This window comes from Arachis duranensis, chromosome 1 (genome assembly GCF_000817695.3).
Source record: "Arachis duranensis cultivar V14167 chromosome 1, aradu.V14167.gnm2.J7QH, whole genome shotgun sequence".
Taxonomy (NCBI): domain Eukaryota; kingdom Viridiplantae; phylum Streptophyta; class Magnoliopsida; order Fabales; family Fabaceae; genus Arachis; species Arachis duranensis.
Window position 1 is genome coordinate 16370537 of NC_029772.3, and position 15752 is coordinate 16386288.

Consider the following 15752-nt stretch of genomic DNA (forward strand, 5'->3'; position numbering starts at 1 on the left):
GGTGGTAGTGCTGGTGGTGCTGGTGGTGGTGTTGGTGGAGGTTGTGGCGGAGGTGTTGGTGTTGGGAATGGTGGTGGTAGAGGAAGTAATTATGTTGGTAGTGATGAGGGTATTTTTGTCCAAAAAAAATTAAAATGACGATTTTAATACGAAAAAAAACGTTAAGGACGATTTTAAATCTAAAATTAGAAGATGGACGAAATCGATTCTGGCGCTAAACTTTAGGAACCAAAATCGTACTTACATCAAGTTCAAAGCATAACTCAAAAGTCATAATCAAGCCATAAAATAGAAGATATAAAACATAAAAAATTAAAAACTATAAATCATCTATATTCATTATTTAAGCTCTCATCAAATTTATCCAAATTAACACGATTATTATTGTGTCCCCTGCCCCTCATCATCCTCTGATTCGGTATTATTGAATCGAATCTCCTCTTCTTGTTCTTCTTTATTTTCAGAGTCCTCTTCATCTTCAAATTTTGGTTCTTCTTCCTCTTCCACAATTACTGTCTTTCCTTTTCCTTTTTTTTTTGAAGCTTTAGATCCACTTGGTCCATCCTTTGCACCACCTCTGTAGTTGCAGGTTCTTTTCTTTTTCTATTTTATTGTCTTCAAGTATTTATTGTAGGCTCATGTCTCCCATTGTTTCAAACACAAGGTTTCAATTTAAAATGTTGTCATCTTAATAAACAAAATCAGCATCATCATCCACATCATCATCTCGAAAAGTGACAGTCCAATAGAAATGACCAATAAACTGAATTTTGGGAAAAAAGAAATTATCTATAGAAATCACAGTTGGGGATTGGAATTTTAAAAAACCAAATTGAAGAGGGGTTATATTATTGTATTATTATTTACCACTCCAAAGTAGAGATTTTAAGTTTTTTTTTTATATTTTTTAATTAACATTCTCAATAAATAAAATTAAGAATTTAATTATCTTGTGTTCTAACTTCTAAAGACATATTTTAAGAATACAATAATTTTTTTCAAAATTTTTTATATAAAATAATTTAATTTCTAGTAACTTTTAATAAATGATTTTTTATGATATTCTTAAAATTTACTTTAAAACACATTTGCAAGCCTCATTAAAATGCAAATCTTCCTGTCTTTCTTGTTTCAACACAGCTTTATTTATTTTAGGATAAAAGTGAGTACTTTTATTCCCGAAATTGAAAGGTTAATTTATTTAACAACGGCTTTAATGATAAAAATCTGGACTATTTGCACAACTTGTGTGTTTAATTGTATATTTAAGATATATGAATTATATTTAATGGTTTGTGTATCTTGCAGTTGTAGTTGTAATCACATGAGGAGAAATTGTTGGTTAATGTGACTTGTTTCTGAATTAGCTTTGCTATGATTTGATACTGATATGCCATGCTCGTGTTGAATTGCACGGCTGAGGGGTCGTATGAGTACAGAGCACACATGAGTGTGTGGGCACAACATGTAAGTTTAGCTACACGTCAGCTTCAGGGAAATGATTCGACTTATTTTTCATCCATGTCATCGTTATCTGCATGATGGGGAGGGAAAAAAAGTGGTGGGAAAAGAATAAACTTAGATATTATTATAGGATATTTAATTATTTATAAAATATATATTAAAAATAAATTAAATAATATATATTTTATATATTTATATAAATATATAATAATTATCTTTTAGTATACATATGATACTTTTATAATTTGATTATTCTATTAAAATTGAATCGATTTTTAATTAATTGTTTTTAATAATTAATGAGAAATCAGTATAGTTGGATCCCTTTTTATTGGATTAGATATCATTTTTCTGTTTTGTGTTTAAACATGCAAAGAAATAAAGCAAAAATTATCTTATATTCGAGCAGATGATTTGTTAGAGATCAACACAAGACTCAAACCAAACAATATGATTAGAGTTACTTTTGGCACCATATCTAGCCATTCAATCTGTAGCTCTATTTACTTATCGAGACACCCACTCAACGTAAACAAGCTAAGGACTGAGATAAAAGTTTCTGAATCTTGTGAACTAAATCTGTTATTTCAGATGAATACCCACTTGTAAGATCATGCATGATGAACAAAATGTCAAAGCAATCCGTTTCACATATAATATCCCTCAAACCGCAATCCCAAGTTAAAACCAACCCCCTCCAAGCAGCAAATAATTCACATATAATGATAGACCAGGGAAAATGCTTCCAGAGCAGCCCGAGATCCAACCTCCTTTAGAATCTCTACTAATACACCCGAACCCCGCTAAATTTGAATCCGGATACAAGCTTGCATCACAATTAATTTTAAAACTGTTGCCTGCCAATGGTTCTCGACATAGGCGATTTTGGAGAGACCTAAAGGCATTGTTTCGATTCCTGTAAATCTGTAAGTCCTTGGCGGTAATTCTGACCAGCCAAGACCTTCTGAAACCACTCTTCAAGAGCAGTACCAGCCGTCGAGTCCAGGATACTAGGATCCAACATATGTCAAATTGCCTTTGATCGTTCACAGTCTCTAAGGTAATGCTCCATTGTTTCCTGCGCTTTATTACATCTCTTACACATATAAGAAGCTAAATGCCGCTTGAATCGAATGGTCTCAGTCGGTAGAGCATCATGTAAGCCAAGCCACATAGTGAATTTAAACTTCTCCGGAATGTTAGTATTTCACAACTAGTTCTGGTTGCTATTGGCATTCCAATTCAAGGTTTTCTCTAATAACCATATATAGTCTTTCCTTGCAGTATATTTTTTTGTTGCTGCAGGCCACCACTCCCACTGTGGCACCAACTCAGTCGATCTAGGATATTTCAGACAACGAATACTAAGCGAGGCATAAGATATACGTACAAATATCACGACATATATATATATATAGATGTATCAAAGTATAATAGTAATAAGAAATCTAGCCGCCGCCCTATATACAGATAAACTGAGTTTTGAAAGTAACAACTCATACAAATTTTTCTCTCAAAGTAAGCCTCTTGAAAAAATAAATACAAAAGTGAGAAAAGCTAAAAAAAAGTAATCAAAAGATTTCAAAACATAGAGAAGATCCTCCGCTCTGTCACCGTCTAGCAACTCACCGAGGTGGGTTGTGACCTGCATCTGAAAAATAACAACAGAGTATGAAATGAGAACCGGAGGTTCTCAGTATGGAACAGTGCCCAGTGATGTAAGATATAAGACTCGTGGACACCAGAGGCAATCCTGGAGCTTCATATCTATCATGAAATTCAAGCTTAAAACATAAAAAGAAAAAAAATTAAAACGTTAACTTTAAAACCACAATGAAAAACGGGTAATTTAACTTAAGGAACTTCTAAACTAACAATTCTTCGTTGTCCCACAGCCTTCGCCTACCTAACCGTCATGCGATCCCATCGCCATCGCCACCGCCTTCCGAACCTCCTCAATTCCTGTAGAAAACACAAGTAATAACAATGCAAGTAAAGCACAAGTATAGCATGTATATCAAGAAAGTCAAGAAGCAATTAATCATGTTATTTAATTAGGCAAGCAATTTCAAGTCGACAAAACAAACAAACAGATAGAAGATGCACATGATGAATGCATGTCCTATTGGCTGTGATATCACATTATCGGTTGAACTGCCAACTCGACAAATCTCTATGGAGATGTTGCCCTTTGGTCTCATAATAGGAACCCCCAAGATATCGTGCTCGGATCACGGTCCAGGATGTCAATGCCTGCACACTATAGTGATTCCGAAGGGATGCAAGCGGGGTACTCTTGCCACGAACGTCACATCTCAACGTAAGCGGGACTAACCACTGCCCTTACATCGCGACCTCGATAGGCGGGATTAACTGCCGTCCCTACCAGGCGCATAGTGTCTCAACAATCTCAGTATAAAACAGTGATTCAATGGTTCTCATAAATCATTTTTCAATATATCAGGGATCCATTATTCCATTCTGATTCCCAGACTCGTCTTAACCACCATTAATTCATAATTTCCGCAATTCACAGTCAGTGATCATCAACACAATACTCCGCCTCCTCACTCAATCAAATCTGTCCTCAGTACTCCAAAAACCTAAGTCTCCATTTTCTAAACTTTTTACAAGAAAATATCTAATTAATTTCATCTCGAGCCCTCTCTATATTATGACACCTAAAAACAAGCTAAAGAGTCTTATATAAGTGTCACGGAAGTTTACAAGATTGCTGGAAAGGTAAAACAGTTAAAAACAATAAGTTTATTGAAAAACAGGGTCGTGTGCGTACGCACAGAGAGTAAAATTTTCCATTCTACGTACATGCACAGATACGTGCGAACACCCTCAACAGAATGCACCTTCCACCGTGTGCGTGCGCACGAGGTTGTGCGTACGCACAACTTGCAGATTTCACAGGGTGTGTGTGCGCACCAAAGTGTGCTAGTGCTCCCAACAGTAAGCACCTCCCTGTGTGTGCGTGCGCACAAGTGTGTGCGTACGCACGTTTTCAAAAATACACAGGGTGTGCGTGCGCACAAGGCTATGCGTATGCACAAGTCAAACTTTGCCACTGATGAGAGCACGCGCACAGCAGTGTGCGTGCGCACACAAACCATAAATTATAAAATTCTGCAACATCACATAATTTAGATTTTAAAACCAAACTTTAAACGGTCATAACTTCCTCTACAAAAATCCATTTTCTGCAAACTTTATATCAATTTAAAGCTTCCAAAGCCATCTTTAATTAAAACAAGTTTCACTAAATTTTAAGCTTTGAGGCTCAAGTTATGATTCGTCAAAGTTCACCAAAAATCATTTTTACCAAAGTTCACTAATTTCTCAAATCATTGAAATCCATAACCAAAACCAAATCCAAACCATACCAAACTCCAAATTACTTTATAACTTACCCTTTGTGTCACAATTCACCATTCATACCAAATTTCTATTCACATTACCCAATTCTCAACTCCGATGATCAATTATATCACACTAAAGCAATTTCTCACCCAACACAATCATCAATCACCATTATATCACTAACAATCATCATAATCAAACTCATTCAACTTCAATCTCAAACTTTAATTATCATTTATCAACTTCAACATCACAATTCATTAAAATAGTTAAATTCATCAAAGCATCATACATCATCATTCAACAAGCTCAATAACCATTTCAATCCGACCTATCCTTTGGGTCACTAGCCTAAGTGTCCAGCAATATTATATATTACATAAAGAAAACCGAAATCATACCTTGGCTGATTTCCAATATGCACCAAAACCCAAGATTGAGTACAAATTAAGCTTCCAAATACAACCAAGTCACGAATCCAACTCCAAATTCTCCCAAGTATCCAAGAAAATTCCAACAAGCTTCAATATTCAAACTAACATCATATATTTCATAAAAATCAAAACCTAGCATTCACAATGTATAAATTTACAAGGATTCTTGAGAAACCTTACCTTATCCACTGAAATTTGGGATAGAACCCAACAATCCCTCACTAATGATTAGTACCTAAACAATCAAAACACAAATTTCACTCAACCAAAACCCACCAAATTTGAAATTCTTAGGGCTGTAGAAAGGAAGAAAAAATTCAAAATCTTACCTATGAAAGTTAAATGAAAGTAACGGGCTTAGCAAGAGCTTCGTGCAGCCGCTGGCGGCACTCGAATCGAAGCACTATAGCTCGAGATATGGCCACCGGAAGTTAGATGTGAATAGTGTTTTAGCTCTCCCCTCTCACTTCACTCTTGCAGCTGTGTGTTGTGTTTATGAGGCCAAGGTGAGTTCATTAATGAACTTATATATGTCGGACTTTGTCCCAACTTGGGTCCGGTCCAACCCGTTAGAGTTTTTGTCCGTTTGGTCAAATTTCGAACCAAACCTTTAAAATTAATGCCCGGTTTTCAATTCCAAATGTTTTCTTAAGATTTTCTATTATTTTTAATTATTCTCGCACAGTACTGGACAAACTTAAATCGGTTCAGCCGGTTAATCTGTCGGTTCGCATTTTTATGCGGTTTTTTGCACAAAATTACATTTTCTAACTCAAAAAGATCTACTGAGTCCAAAAATCATATTTAATTTCCCTAATTCTCATTCTAAATTTTTGGAACCTAATTTGGAAAATTTAATTAATCGGTTAGTTAATCGCGGTTCTTACACTCTCCCTACCAAATAAGAAATTTTGTCTCCAAAATTTAGTGATTACCTGAGAATAACTCGGGATAATCCTTCCGCATCTTGAACTCCAACTCCCAAGTATGTTCTTCAACTCCTGCTCGTTTCCAAGTCACTTTAACCAATTGAACTTCCTTTCCTCGCAGTTTCTTCACACTAGTGTCGTCAATACGCACCGGTGTTACTTGAAACGTCAAGTTCTCCCTCAACTCGACTGACTCAGGCTCTAACACATGAGCCGCATCTGATGTGTACTTGCAGAGTTGTGACACGTGAAATACGTCATGCAAGTTAGACAAGTGAGGTGGCAAAGCTACTTGATATGCCACTGGCCCGAATCGCCTCAGAATCTCGAACGGTCCAATGAATCTTGGATTCAGCTTCTTGGTTTTAATCGCTCTTCCAATCCCAGTTGTCGGTGTAACCCTCAGAAATACATGCTCTCCCACTTCAAATTTCAATGGTTTTCTTCTTTGATCCACATAACTCTTCTGTCGACTCTGTGCAGTTAGAATTCTCTCCTGAATCTTCTTAATCTTCTCAGTAGTCTCTGCTACCAAGTCAAGACCCAAAACACTTGCTTCACCGGCTTCATACCAACACAGTAGAGACTGGCACTTCCGTCCATACAAGGCCTCATATGGAGCCATCCTAATGCTCGCAAGAAAGCTGTTGTTGTACGCAAACTCCACAAATGGCATGTAACCGTCCCAACTTCCCGGTTGATCCAAGACACACGCCCTTAGCATATCCTCCAACGTTTGAATAGTCCATTCTGACTGTCCATCCATTTGCGGATGATATGCTGTGCTGAGACACAGCCTTGTACTCGAATGATCTTTGGAAAGCTCCCCAAAACCTTGATGTGAATCGGGGGTGACGGTCCGAAACTATTCTTGATGGCACACCGTGCAACCTTACAATCTCTTTGATGTATAATCTCGCCAACTCCTCCATCGAATAGTTCACCCAGATAGGTAGATTTGGTTAAGCAATCTATGATCACCCAAACCGCATCAAATCTTGACCTAATCCTCGGTAAAATGGTCACAAAATCCATTGCAATTTTTCCCACTTCTACTGAGGAATCTCAAGTGGCTGTAACAATACCGACGGTCTCTGGTGTTCTATCTTCACCTTCTGACACATCAGACACTTTGATACAATTGTAGCTACATTATTCTTCATCCCAGGCCACCAGAACATCTTCTTTAAGTCATAGTACATCTTCGTACTTCCTAGATGAATAGAAAACCCGTTGTTGTGAGCTTCTGACAATAACTCTTATCTTAAACTCCCGACATCTGGCACACAGATTCTTCCCTTATACCTCCACAACCCTTCATCATCTTTAGTAAACTCTCCACGCCTCTTCTTGTCAACTGGTTGAAATAATTGTTGACGTTCTTGCTCATCTTGCTGAGCCCTCTGAATCCCTGTTTTAAACGTACTTGAAATTTGTAATTGGTTCAAACAAGCTCTCCCGACAACTTCACCAATATCCAACTTAAGATCCACAAACTTATCCACTAACTCCTCTTCCTTGATTCTCATCCAAGCTATCGTTAAATATTTCTGACTCAACGCATCCGCCACAACATTCACCTTCCCAGGGTGATAACTTAGTTCAAAATCAATATCCTTCAGAAGCTCCATCCACCTCCTTTGACGCATATTGAGCTCTTTCTGATCAAAGATGTACTTGAGACTCTTGTGATCAGAAATGACACTAAACTTCACTCCGTACAAGTGGCGCCTCCAAATCTTCAATGCAAATACAATCACCGCTAATTCCAAGTCATGAGTGGGGTAGTTTACCTCATGCGGCCTCAGCTGACGCGATGCGTAAGCTACCACATTCCGGTGTTGCATTAATACGCAACCCAAATCTTTCAGTGAAGTATGACAGTACACTTCAAACGGTTCGTGTAGTTCTGGAAAAATTAAAACAGGCGCTGAAGTCAACTTTTGTTTCAAAGTCTAAAAACTATCCTCACACTCCGACGTCCATACAAATGGTACCTCTTTCCTTGTTAACTTAGTCATTGGTAGTGTAATTTGCGAGAACCCATGTATAAACCTTCTGTAATATCCAGCTAACCCCAAAAAGCTCCTAACCTCTGTTACCGTCATTAGTCTTTCCCATTTCATCACCGCCTCTACTTTCGAAGGATCCACAACTATTTCGTCCTTACTTACCACGTGACCTAAGATTCACTCCCTCCTTCCAGAACTCGCATTTGGACAACTTAGCATACAATTTCCGCTCCTTCAAAATTTGCAATACAATTCTTAAGTGCTCTTCATGTTCTTCTGCCGTCTTTGAGTAAACTAGAATGTCATCTATGAATATCACCATGAATTTGTCTAAAAAGGGATGAAATACTCTGTTCATGTAATCCATGAACACAGTAGGTGCATTCGTCAATCCAAAGGACATCATCGCAAACTCGTAGTGTCCACAGCGCGTCCTAAACGCAATTTTTGGAATGTCGTCCTCCTTCACCCTTATCTGATGGTAACCAGATCTCAGATCAATCTTGGAGAACACCCCAGCTCATTGCAGTTGATCCATTAAGTCATCTATCCTTGGTAACGGGTACTTGTTATTCACAGTTACTTTGTTTAACTGTCAGAAATCCACACAAAGTCGCATTCCTCCGTCTTTCTTCTTCACCAATAAAACTGACGCTCCCCACGAAGATACACTCGGTCGAATGAACCTCTTGGTTAGAAGCTCTTCCAACTGAGCCTTTAATTCAGCTTGCTCTATCAGAGCCATTCGATACGGCGCAATTGAAACTGGTCCGGCTCCCGACACCAAGTCAATCGCAAATTAATTTTCCTTTGAGGTGGGAATTCAGCAATATCTTCCGGGAATACTTCTGGAAACTCCCTAACCACTGAAATTTGATCTATTCTCTGATCGTCACCTAATGCATATGCAGCCAACATGATATATCCCTGACACTCTTCCCCCTACAGTTCACCACTATAGAGTTCAGGTAATAACCCTCAGCTACCACTGCTCCACTTTTTTCTTCTTGCATAAATCGAATAGATCGCTCAAAGCAATCCAAGAAAACCCGATTCTTGGACATCCAATCAAACCCCAAAATCATTTTCAACCCAACCATCGATAAACAAATTAAGTCATGAACAGATTCTCTATTCTCAAGCTTGAAAGATACTTGCCTACAACCTAACTTTGTCACAACCATCTGATACGGAGTATGCACATGAAAATCGAAAGCTAATTCTGACATTTTCAACCCTAGTTCCTCAACCTTATTAAATGCAATAAAAGAATGTGAAGCTCCAGTATCATACATTGCAACCAACATCTTATCACCAAATAAACAGTTACCTCTCATCAAAGGATCCACCTTAGCATCCAACATCGTTAGGCTGGATGGATCCGTCCCCGCTATAGATGAACAAGTGCGCGAGAGCTGACTTCGGTGGTGTCGGCAGTCTCCTCCGGCGGCGGCAGCATGATCGGTATGGAGGGGGTGGAATCGCAAAGGTGAAGGTGCGGTAGCACGAGAGGGAGGAGATATCCGACGGTTATTATGATATTAGAGTTACCATATGTGGTGTGAATAAATTTAACTACTAATCCTAATTTTTTAAATTTCAAAATCTGAATTTAATTAATTATTAAATAATTAATTAAAAATCTGATTTTTAATTTTTAAAAACTTTTTTTTAAGCCCATTGTACATATTATACACTAAAATCATTGGTTTTCCTTACTTTCTCGTTTTAAAATATGATTTTATTTTGGATGCGTTTATAATTTATTTTGTGTGCAATTATATTATTTTGAATGTGTTGTAAATATTTGATGTAGTATCTTATTAAATGTGTTCAAGACACATCTAAAACTCGTCTTTTGTTCACACAAATTTTATACGAAAATATATAGAAATATAAACACATCTACATTTAAATAAACAACATAAATACATCTAAAATTAGGTATTGAGTATTGACATATCCAAATTACATTAATATTACAAACTCCAAATCATACAGAATAGTGCAAAAAATTATCAACACAAATACATCTAAAAAATACCACAAGACACATCCATCATTATGCATAGATTAAAAAGATAGAATGTTTTATTAAATATAAAAAAAAGAAGGGATGAGAGACCATGAACTCTAATAACCTAAAGAATGTGAAGGAGGTAATAAATTCCAAATCAAATAGAGTAGTGCAAAAAAAATTATCATCACAAATACATTCAAATAAAATACCAAAGACATATCCAAAATTATGCATAGATTAAAAAGATAGGATCTTTTATAATATCAGAAAAAGAGTGCATTGTAGAAACGGAAAGTCGCAGTAAAAAGACGCAAAGAGCACGTTGCTAAAGTGCGTTTTCGGCGCTGATGAAGCTGACAGAGGAGCACGGCGCGGAGAGGAGCGGGACGACAGAAGAGGAGCGCGACAAAAATGAGAAGCACGCTGATAGAAGAGCGCGACGCGAGAAAGGAGCACGGCGACGGAGGAAGAGTGTGAGGCGCTGTCAATCTAAATTTTACGGGGGTAAAAAATTTTATTAGGGTGAAGCCTATTTTAAGACGTGTTAGTGTTTAAAAATTTAAAATTTAATTTAAAAATTTAAAATTGAATTTTTGGATTTTAATTTTTTTTAAATTATTTTTTGAATTTGTATTGAATTAAAAAATTATTAAATTTATTTGAATGTATTTATTTTAATTTTTTAAATTAATATAATAAAAGATTTACTAAAAAATAATTTAAAAAATATCTAATTGAATAGTTAGAAATAAAAGTATATTAGAACAACAAAACTACCTATTCTTGTAGTTATATACTCATATGAACGTTGGGACACCCAAAAAATACTCATTTGAACCTAGTGATAAAAATAGGGAATGATATCTACTAAGAATTCATAATCTCATTGACATTAGGGAATTATGTACTAAAAAAAAGTAAATCATTTTAAAAGTCAAGCATTAATTAATAAAATAATTCATACTAAGTCTTTATAAATTTCTATAATTGACTTGCTATAAAAGTTAAAAATATAAAATATACATTAAAAATAAATTAAAAATAAGTAAATCATTTTAATTCACGAGCTGAGTGTTATTTACGAGCTGAGTGTTATTTAATTATTTTACATTTATTTCATCATTAGGAAAATATAGAAGCAAAAGGACAAATAATGAAGGCGCAGAGAAGCAAGGAATTGAATCTGCCAAGCGTGCCTGGGCCACAAGCTAACAGGCGTCATTGTCGTGCATGGCTCGTGTATACACGGCCTCTCACTCCATTGCTTCTCATTTTAGTTGTTCTTCCTTTTGGTAAATTATTGCTTTAGTTTTATTTGAGATGATTTGTTTTTAACATTTTAAATGTTTTATTTTTATTTTAAAAATTTTCATAAGATTTAAATAAATCTGAAAAAATACTAACACCAACGTAATTACTTAAATATTAGTAACCGATTATATATACTAAATATATATTAAAAATTAATTATTAAATTAAATTGATAATCTATTTGAAATAAATACACGTTAAAATATATATTTATACATAAATATATAATAATTAATATAAATAATTTTTTATGTATATAATTTTTTATTAACACATTTATTATTAATATATTTATTGTTCTTGTGTTGGTCTCATTACCAATATATTTATTCATTAAATAAATTTTATATTCTCTAACATAAACACTAAACTTTTTTCTTGTCTGTAAAATTATTATCACGTGACTGTTACAATAGTCAGCTATATAGGATTAACTTAATAAAAATAGTTTTATATAGGTAATTAGATGTATGTTAATAGAAAGAAGTTAATGTTAACTAGCATAAGTTAGTTAAAATATGTGCATGTATGATTATAACAAGATTTTACTAATTGATTTTGTTATTTTACTCATTTTTTTTATTTACTAATTTTTTTTTGTTTTTTCTTCTCTCATTTTTATTGTGTTTAGAATTTTAAAGTTTTTTTTTATAATAAGATGAATTTTTCTCTATTTCTTCTTCATTTGCACAATTCATACAATAGAGATTGATGAGAGTGCATTGTCTCCAATTTTTGTGTTTATGAGAGACAATTATTCCGATCAACGAGTAAGCGAAAGAAAAGATCTTGATTTGTTCATTTTTTTTTGTGACTCTATGGCAGATTCAACTTCGAAGAATGATGATTCCTCAGGATCTGATATTCACATTCGTGCTCGATTACCCAATTTGCTCAGTCAATTACAATTACAGCTCAGTTATAACAATATAAGCATTCTTTCTAATCGTTCAAGTTTGTTCTTTCTCTACCTTGAAAAAAGCTCATTGATTCCAATAATTTCTCTAAAATTAGACACTAAGAACTATAATGAGTGGTCACGAGCAATGATGATTGCATTGAAGTCCAAGTATAAGTTTGCCTTTGTGATGGCACATTACCGAAACTTAGTGTGGATGATCCGAATTTTTCAGCATGGAACAAGTTCAATACTTACATAGTGGCATGGATTCTTCAATCCTTGAGCAATGATAACTGTGTTGCATCATATATATCTGTGTATCCAATCTAAACAAATACAAATGGATATTTTAGATAAATTACTGAATTTTATGAATTTAACCTTCTTTATGATTGCTTAGAATTTGCAATGTGATGACTTTAATTAGCCAAGATTACGGTGTAAAAGCTAAAATTGTTCTTTATGTATAAAAATGTGCTTGTTAGACTTCTTAGTTCCTATTGATATCATAGTTATCAGAATCGAATCGATAATTGATCCGGTCATATAACTAAACTATTGGGTTATTGGTTCAATCAATAAGTCACAATTTGAATCGATTGATTCGATCATAATTAAATATGAATATAAAAAATTAAATTAATAACCACGAGCAGATATAAAGTATATAAAAAAATGTGTGGCAATCAAATATGTTGATATCATATATATAATTATTAGCGCTATATACATCAAAGAGTTATTTGGTTTGGTGGCAACATAACATTATTAAATTTTTTCCTTCTTCTAGCTATTTCCTTTTGGAGACTTTTCATAATTGATATCCTACGGTGATCCACACGTTGTGGGTTTAATAATGGAGGTGCGGGTTCAACGGTTGATCGCTTTCGTTCGATACGAACCGTCTGATTTTTAACGAATTTGACCACTATTGACCGGATTGATTACAAGAACGGTCCAAACAGCAAATTGAACTGACTAAACTATCAGTTCACCGATTTTTTGGTCAAATCTGTTGGTCCGGTCTAATTCTGATAATTATGATTGATATATAGCATGTTGTATTTATGTTTGGTATAGCAATTTTGCAGGAAGTGATAGACGCTGTAAATTACTTTTTAGTGAATCCTCCATTGAAAAAAAGTTAAGATTATTAAATATAAACACTGGCTAATGTCTTTAGTAAAAAATGAATTATATATTGAGTAAACACCCAATTCGGTCCCTATCCACTTTAAAATAGGATAAAACGACTGTAAATTCCGTAAAATTAGCGAATAATTAATTAATAAATCAAATTTTAATAAAAGATATTAGAAATATAAATTTTATAGTAAAATAAGATATAGCTAAGTAAAATAAGAATTTTGACACTAATTTCAAATAATTCGATCCAAAATTGGGTCGAACGGACCGAATCGGGCGAACTGGGTCCAAGGCCTAATTCAGCCCAACAACACTCAATCAAACACAGCTTCCCTTCCTCCTTTCTCTTCATTCACACTGGAAACATTCTTGGAGAAGAGAAGAAGAACTCAAAACCCTTGCTTGATTTCAAACACCCATATCTCTTCACTCCGAGTTTCGATTGTCGCACTGTTTGCGGCCACGTGCTCGCGGTTTCGAGCTCTACAAAGCTCGGTATGTAGATTGGTATGGAACTTCCATTTTCATTCTCAACCTCTCTTTCTCCCAAAATTTTGAAAATTATTAGAGTGGTGTTGAGATTTTGCTTCTTTGATGTATTAAGACCTGATTAGCTTGAGAAAAATGTTCACTCTTGCTTATTTGACGCTTGGGTAAGGTGAGAATTCTAGAACCCTAGCTATTTACTCAGTTGAGTATTTTGGGTATTGAATTTTGGGTATACAAATGTTGTAAAATGTGTTAAGTGTGTATGTATATGTGATATGAAGCTATTGGATATGTTGGAAGCTTACGTGGAAGCTTGGTTGGTGCTAGAGCTGAATTTTTGGTATTAAGGGCTTGCTTTTCGCCTAAGTAGGTTGCCTTGGGGTATACGTGGAAATCGGCCAAGGTATAGTTTAGGTTTCTTGTATTTAATATATAATTTTTATGAAAACTTTGGCTAGAGGACTATAGGATAGGTTGGAATGATTAAGCATGTTGAATGTTTAGTATTTGTAATAATGGTTGATGATATGGATTGAGCATGTGTCGGTGATTATTGTTATGGTGAAATTAGAATGCTAAAATGGTGTTTGAATAATGATTGATGTGTTGATGAGGTTGATTGTGCATATATGGTGGAGTGTTGATGGCCTTACTAACTAAAGCGAGGATTTAGGTGTGAAATTGTGTAATGTTGATGTATGACGGATGATGGAAGGGTGTAGAACCGTGTTGTTGTGATATTGCATATATTGGAACTAATTTTTAGTGTAGGAATATTGATAATTGAATGGTCAATTAATGAAATAAAGGTTAGAGGGATTTTGTAAAAAATTGATTTTTGGCCGAACTTCAGCGACCCATAACTCAGCTTCCGGACCCCAAATGGTTTCAAACTTGTTTCATATGAAAATTGGGTCCGTGAAGTTTACGCTATTCGAAGAACGGATGAAAAATGATTTGAAACGAAAAAGTTATGCGCGTCGGAAGTTTGGGGTTTAAAACTAAAAAATTCTGCATACTTTTAAACTTAGCCAAATTTTTGACAGAACCCCTTGCATGCGTACGCATAGCCTTCCTATGTGAATGGTCGATTCTATTTGGGATGTATGCATACGTGGACATGTGTATGCGTATGCATACTGCCCAAAAAGAGACCTATGCATACGCAAACATGGGGCATACGCGAGCATGCGATTTTGTCCAGTGCGTATGTGTACGCGGATAGGTGCATGCATGCATCCTGGACCAAAAGAGACCTATGCGTATGCATACTTCTTACATGCGTACGCATAGCCCTATTTTTCAGCAAATGGATATTTTGTGTTTTAAAGCCAATTTTAAACCTCCAAACCTCTATTTTCATTCTTTCAGCCCTAGATTTTATTAATAAGCCTAGTAACAAGGTTGGAAAATTGATGAATTATGTAAGAAAATATGAATACTTGGAGTGTATGTGGTGCCATGGCTTCACTGCTATTTTTATACTTGTTGTTTGTATTACTTGTAAATTACTTGTTTTTGTCTTGGTTTGCTTGTTTGTCTGTGCAAATTCACCAGAGATGGAGAAAAGGTGGAAAGGTTTAGAGTTCAAGTTAATTAAGTTTTAGTTAGGTTTAGGGATCCCTTAGAAGATCACCCTTTTATGGTTGTTGTTTTAGTTCTTTAAACTTTATATAT